Below are 7,780 nucleotides of genomic sequence, written 5' to 3' on the forward strand. Positions count from 1 at the left end.
TTTATTTTGGCCTGCAAGATCACATTCTAAATTAAAAGATGAAGGCACTTGGTTCCTCTGTGACTATTTAGGAGTTGTAAATAACAACTGCAATATAAAGAAAAGTTATATCCTGTTATTTTAATGGTGGATGATTCAGCTCTCTGTCAGTTTGATAAATTGACTCAGAATATAAATATATTTTCTTATGTAATTTTAATACTTTTTTATTATTATTCCCCCTTTCTCTGCCCCATTTTCTCCTCCCCAAATTCAGTAACTTTATTAGCATGACAAGGTATTCAGCCTTTCACCAAAGTCGATAGATCCAAGTCTCTTGCTTCATCTTCTTCCCCCGTTTCTGAAGAGTGGATCTAGGACACTGTTTGCTCTGTCACAGCAGGTTGCTGCCAGCACTGGCTATGACTGCAGAAGTGTCAGCCAGCTCCTGGAGACTCAGCTTTGTTCAAATCCTCCTGCACCAAGACCTACTCCGGCTTTTACCTATCTTGAAGAATAAGCAAAGGGGAAAAATGTCACTGTTCAAGTACAAGGCATGTAATTGGCAGTAGCAAGTAACAACTTCCTGCTGCTAAAAATATTTTGCTTTCTTTCATTTTGCCTGCATTAGCAAGTCAGCAGTCTGTTCTGAAAAACAGGATTTTAAATGGCACATGAAAACTCAGCTATTTGAAACAGTAACTGAAAAGTGTTTTTTCCTGCTGCCTTAGGCTTCCTAATTACCACAAATTAAATTGAAACAGGTGTGTTCAGAGACAGCTGAACTAACATTGCTCTGGCCCAACTCTAATTACAATCCTTGACAAGAGTAGTTGTAGCATTTTAGCAATAATACATCATTTTGAGTTCTGCACCATTTTATGTTCTTCCTGCAGTTCGTATCAGGGGCTATTTGAAACACTAATGCAAGGTGGTAATAATTCACTTTGGTGACAAGTGCATTCAGATGGGAAAGTGATGGACTCCTAGCTAGTTGGCTTTTAAGAAGGTCAGAGAACAGCTCAAAATAGATGAAATAAGATCATGGAGGGAATAAAAATTATTATTAAGTCAAACTGAGATCTTTTGATTGTTTTTGCAGTCTCAATAATTGCAAATATAGTGGATACTGAGTTTGGTTTTTTTCCCTTGCTATAGGCTGAGAAGCAATTACAGAGGTCTGCATTTCATGAAATTGGAAAACAGTGAAGTCTCCAGTCTGCATCTGTTTTCTTTCATCTTCCTTGTCTTGTGAGTGAATGCCGAATAATGAGAGTATGCGGTGTAAAATAAAGACTGGAGACCTGTTAGGTATATGCTCTGGAGGGGTCCATAATCTCAGAGCTGGGATGTCACTTTCTGAATGTTAGAGAACTCTACGGTGTTTTTCTTCAGTCTGCAGGTGGCTACAGTGGGGTCAGTGTGACTTGCCCAGCCCATTTGCTGAAGATGGTGGTGTGGCTCCATGTCCCGGATGGTCCCAGGAAAGCTTGGACTGCTGATTGCCATTAAGCAGCCAGAGGCAATATTCATCCTTGAAGACAGTGGGCCTGCTGTTAGATCTCTAGTCAAATAAAAACTTAAGTAGTCAAAATTAGACCAGCTTCTTGACAGTATGTTTCTGAAGTAATGCAGATTTATTTTTCCTCTCTGGGCTTTTTTGACCCAGCCCCTTTTTACTAAACTTCATAAAAAAAATATTTGCACATTGTTATTGGAGGACAGCATAGAGTTCCTTTGCCAAAAGGGCATCACAACAGTACCTAAACACTGCAGTTCCAAGATCTACCTATTGATTGCTGGGTGAAGTACTTTGTAGAAAGTTTAGGGATCAAAAGGAACTCCTTGTTCACTAAGTAATAGCATGTTGTTGGAAGAGATGCAAAGTAGCAGGTTCCAGGACATACAGAGCCCTGATATGTCTCAGTAGTTGTATCTAGATTTATATTAAAAGAATGGAACTGTTTTCATTCATCTCTAATCTTTTACACCTGCTGTTTAAGAGTGTTTACATAACACATGGAGATGTTGAGGAGGTCGGTGATGTGTACTCCTAGAAGGAGCAAACTCTGGGCTCTGCCGCTTTTTTTTAATTATTATTTAATTGTACATATTGTACAATTGTACAAGTGTACGTTCTTCATGTTTCTTCCAGATTGAAGGAGAAAAATACATTTAATGATACAGGCCTGTACATCATATTCAGGAATAAACTTGAAATTTCAGGGCCAAGAATGGATCTGTGTCACTTGAGCTGCTGGAGATACAGGAACATAAACTAAGAAAAAGGAGGCTCTGTTTTATATTTCTACTGTAACTCTTACAAGGTGTTTTTTGCTTGGTTTGCTTTTGGGTTTTGTTTTGGTTTTTTGTGGGTTTTGCTTTTGGGGTTGGTTTTTTGTTGTGGTTGGGTTGGGGTTTTTTATGGTGTTTTTTCTTGTTTGTTTTGTTTTTCAGACTTAGAAAATAGTTTGGCATTCAAGTGCTGACTTTTAATAATGCTTAAATATTTAACGGAAATAAATTAATGAGTAAATCAATTCAGATTTCTGTTACTTTGTTGGAGCCTGGTACTGCTTTGGTGAAAAACGTAACTCAGTAAGAAAAGAAAACTAGTTTAAATGAAACTTTAACTCCCTTGGGCTTACTTACTGTGTTCCATACTGCTTCAGAAACAAAGCACTAGTGTTTGGACTCTTTTCTTTCTATATTTCTAACATTACACATTTGTATTTCAGATGTTTGAAATTTCTGACTAGATCATTGCTGTGAACTTGGTTGCCTTCTGAATAACTAATGTGCAAGTACAGACATGAAAAGCCAGAGAGCAAATGTGAATAAGGCAGAAATCAGCTGATCAAAGTGGGAATCCAGAATTCATTGGCAACATAATTTTGACATTAATAAAGAAGTACTACTTAAATTAATCTCTTCTCATGTAAAATCTTTAACTCTAGCTTTTTTAGTAAATCATCTTTAAAGCCATTTAACAAGTCACTACAGATAAAGTGAGCCAAGTAGGTGAATGTTACTAGTATGTATGAGGATGAGATCCAGATGGCAAAACACAGAAATGGGAACCTAATGGATGATGTTAGAATGAAATTTGTTGAGACAGAGATAAAGGAAAGCAGTAAGAGTTTACCTTCCAGATGACAGACATTCTAAAACAGCTGAGAAGTTTGAGAGATCTTAGAAGAAAACCCTATTCCATGAGTTTTCCAACTGAAGCTTCGTTTCTGATGCAGCTGGTTAAAAGGGCTCTAAGAGAAAGGACAGTCAGTGATGGTACAATTCCCCTTTCTAGAGAAATTACCAATTAATGTGGTTCTTACTTCTGGTCAGTTGTTTTGTTACTTGTTTTCCAAAATGCCTTCCATTGTGTGAACCTGATGTCACTGCTTGGAAGAAACAGCAGCTGGCAGTTTTATCTTCAGTACTAGATTGTCTGCTCAGATGTTTATACACTGCAGAAGGACTTAACAGCATCTCCTTCATGTCTTACTGCCTGATCAGTAGTGCTTACCCAGTATGTCGTAGACAAGTGCTTTTCCTGTACAGAGCTATGAGTGACAGTACTTGTCTTCACAAATGAGAGCCAGAAGGATAAGGCAGTGGTTTCCCTGCTCCCCATTCTGTACCTCAGTGGTTAGTGTTAGCCAAAGATGTGACACCAGGATTTAATTGTTCTGCCCATCTGAGCATGTTCACCTGTGTGCCAGGCCTTAAAATGTTACCTAAATAGCCAATTTACATAGCATCTTTTTAATATACTCTATCTTTTTAGTATCAGAGAAGGTATTCCAGTTTCTCCTTTGCTTAGGTGAAAACTATCAGAAGAGTTATGCTTGTTCTCCTTCTTAAGATGTGTTCAACTGTTGCAGGTGAAGTAGGGAAGACAAAGCTTTCCGCATCAGTTTCCCCATCACTGATTTGAGTCATTTCTTGCAGGTGGGGATACGGACCTGCATCCTCTTGGACAGAGATGGAAAATAAGCTTGCTCCTTCTGTCTTGGGTCAGCACTGTGTTTACTGAATAGCTGTATTAAAAAAAAAACCAAAATGCTTAGAAGAGCCAGTGGCATGGATCCAGTAAGGCCCCTTATTCCTCAGGGCCCAGAGGTGAGCCTGAGTACTTTAGCTAACCTGCCATCATCAAGATGGATTTTGTGAATTTGATTTGAAGGGCAGAAATTTCACTCTTTTCTTAAGCATATGAAGACTGTAGATTCTGCTTTGATGAGGAGGCACCTGGAATCTCTTGTGGGTTAACCGTATCTATAGGTTCTTTTGAAAGTGCAGGCAAAATTTTGTTGCTCCTTAAAGCTCTCAAAAATAGTGAAGTAATGAGTGCTAAACATTATTCTTGAATCATAAAGTGCTAGTGACAAGGAAGTTAGACTCATGAGAAAAAGCCAATGGGACTTTGTAACTTGGGCCTTAAAACATAGTGAAGACAAGTCAAAATAGATCAGAGAGTATGCTTATAGCTTTTCCACTAATTCACAGGGCCAGTATTTGTAGCTGGAGGATATGTTGCACAGGGTTCTTGAAAGTGCTTATTGTTTTAATTTACATGCAACATGAAGAGGAATTAATCTGATACTCCAAAGCTCAGAATGAAACTGTTGAAGAATTAACTGCTTGTTTGTGCTTTCTTGGTGTAATTAAATATGTTTGTCAGAAGGTATGCTGGTATAGATCATATTAGATGGTGTTTTGAAGTAAAAATGCCATCAAGAGATGTTACTGTCATGCATACAGTAGCAAATTTATAAAAATCTGACTTCTGCTGCTTCTTGGCCTTTAAAATCTGCAGAATTAAATAAAACTGCCAGGGTTACCTGATATGAGAGTTAAGTTTTGTGTAAAATACCCTTTCTGGGGTGTGTTTTAGCCAAGTGCTGAACTTTAAGCATTTAGAACAACCTCTGCTGCCTTGGAGCCTATGGTTCCTATTGATGGGATGAATGTAGAAAGTCTGGCTTCAAAGATGGAGTTAATTTTGATGGAGTTTAGAGGGTTTGGGGTAAAGTTCTTAATGTAGCCAAGGTCTTGTGATGGTCAGCCAAAATCATTATGAGCATTAGTTACAGCAATATGCCAAAAATGCAAAGGCAGTGATGTAATACTTTCAGAGCAGCAAGAATGGTTGAATGCTCAACTGTCCTTCTCTTACATGGCTTTGATTTTTTATTTGATTTTTTTCTAGCCTAGTAAGGTATGCTTATATCTGAGGAAAGACTCTATTGGGTTTAGTTTTTTATTTAGTGTAAGTTGGAATTATTTGCATGTTAATATGATACATCATTCTGGCATCAAACTTCATTTACTATTAATATGGACCTTCCCTTTATTCTCTTTGCACTGCAGAAATGGTGATGTCTGACTCATGACTTCTGGCCAAGTACTGCTCTGTTAGCATCAGTAGAATTTTTTCCAAGTATACATTTGTTTAAATCAGGTTTGTCTGCAGACCTATCAAGACATAGGTCTTGATCATGTCCCTTTTAGGGAAATTAATGTTTTTCAGTGTTTCCACTGAACAGGTTACAGCCTAAATCTACTAAGTAACTACCCAGTGAGGAGCTCAGTGTTTGGAAAGGTGCTGAACAATTTCTTTAATATGCATTAGAGGATTTTCCAGTTAGGACTCAGAGGTCCTGTCTGACTCCCAGCTTTCCTTCTCCACTGATTTGGGGAGGGAGAACAAGCTTGTTTAGAAGTAAGTACTTTCACTTGTCAGGCAATCGGCCAGTGGAGAAATGATTGATGCCATGACACATCACATTTACACTGGGAACTATGCAGATTTTACTTTATAGGAAGAGATTTTTGCTCTGTGGACACCTACAGCATGTAAAAAGGTGATGTGGAGTACCACGTGCTAATTTAAATTAATTTCCTTAGTAATGAACTGGATCAGAAGATCAAGAATGGTGCTGCCAGTATTTTTAATAATATATTGACATATTTTATGGAAACAATGTGGCCCATACTTCCATTTGTATTTTTAATTTAGCATGACTCACAACCAGAAGTCAGAACTGTCCTGGTGAAAAGAGTGGATCTTAAGATTACAAGTGGCGAGACAGATTTTGTATATCAAAAGCTGACGAAAAAGACAATTTGCAGAGGTTTCACTAAGTGCATCATTAAATAACCTTTGGCTCCTTCTCAATTATTTTTTTAAAATGGTGTTTCTTTAAGCAAAAATATAAACATGTGAAACACTAAAGGTGACCTTCTTGGAAGAACTGGGTTTTATCCCCACTAAGGAAATATATTTTTTTCTGAAGATGTCCAACTGATTAATGCCAGACCACATGGAATTACTAAGTGAAATCCTCAAGATGTTCTATTGTTTTTTACAGCACAGCTCAGTCTCCAGTGTTTTTCTGTATGTGAAAATATTTGGCAGCTTTGTTGACCAGATAGGCACAAGTATGTGACTTTTGCATTTTATATAAAGGCCCTTGGTTTCAAATCTAAAATTTAGGTGTTTGACATTCAGCTAAAACAGTGGGCTAGTGATTTCATAATTTGTGTAGAGTGTAATGAGAAATAAGAGCCTCGTGGCATGTGCCACTCCACCAGTTTGGTTTTCCTGAAGGCATTTTTGAACACAACAAGCTGTCAAGCCTGGAATTGCCTCTAGTCCTGCTGGCCTCAACAACTCTCCCCATGGCTCATGTGGAGACTTTGGTCTACTCTCCTAGTGTTAAAAACAAGTTTGTCTTCATAGTGGAACCTCCTTACTATGCTTGGCAGGAGCAACTCTGAGAAACATACGTATTGTATAAATTCTCTTCTTGAAGCACTACCAGTACTTTGGTTAAGCCACTGTAAAACTACTGGTATGCATTTGTTCATAGTTTGGAAAATACTGTTTTCATTACAGTAAATCAATATAAACATCAGCAATATTCCTATCAAACAAATTAGTTCTCATGTGAAATGTATAGTAAGTAAATTTGTTGTGTAGCTGAATACAGTGTTCTTTAATGGAACTTGATTTGATGCCAAGCAAACATATGGATCCTTAAACACATTCCCCTTGTGGCTATGTTGAAATCATCCACCACTAACATGTGCTCAATTCCCTTCCAGACTTGCAGGCTGGCTGCCCTTGTTGTATGAGGTTTTGAAATGCAACAAATAATACTGGTGAGGACGGGGAAATACAGTGCAAAAAATGTCTGGTTTGTTAGTTATTTTTCAGAATGTTTTGCTTGTCTAAAGCTTTTCTTCTTTCACTTCCCCTTTCTTCAGCCTGCAAAAGAATTTTATTTTATTTTTAAAAGCTATAAAGTTCCTGCATTCCCTTGAGGATTTTTGTCTTTATTTGTCCTCTTGTTTTTACCACTGGAAATTGATAAAGGGGAGATAAATGGAGAGCAAGGAAATATTGGTAAATGTTTTTGTCCTTGGCTTTTTACACTAGTGAAATTATAGGAATATATTGTTCTGAAAAAATAATTTTTTAGAAACACTGCTTTTTTTTATTGTTCTTAGTTGTCACAGGCTGTGCTCTTTGGCAGAAAACAGTAGCCATCATATTTTAATCTGCTAAAACTTTATTGGGCTAGCACTAAAGGTTACATTACACTTACAGCAGAAGTAATAGCACAGATCCTTCTTTAGCAACTGCTTCTGTGCCTTGTTGATTTCTGTGAGGAACAGTATTTGAAATCAGTGTAATTCCATTTTTTTTGTGAAACTGATTCACGAGTATCAGAAAGTTTAGTACAGTGTTCCTCCATAGCAGTCAGTGCATTAAGGTGATCTTTCAATATTTATT

The sequence above is a fragment of the Calypte anna genome, chromosome 3 (genome assembly GCF_003957555.1).
Source record: "Calypte anna isolate BGI_N300 chromosome 3, bCalAnn1_v1.p, whole genome shotgun sequence".
NCBI classification, from domain to species: Eukaryota; Metazoa; Chordata; class Aves; order Apodiformes; family Trochilidae; genus Calypte; species Calypte anna.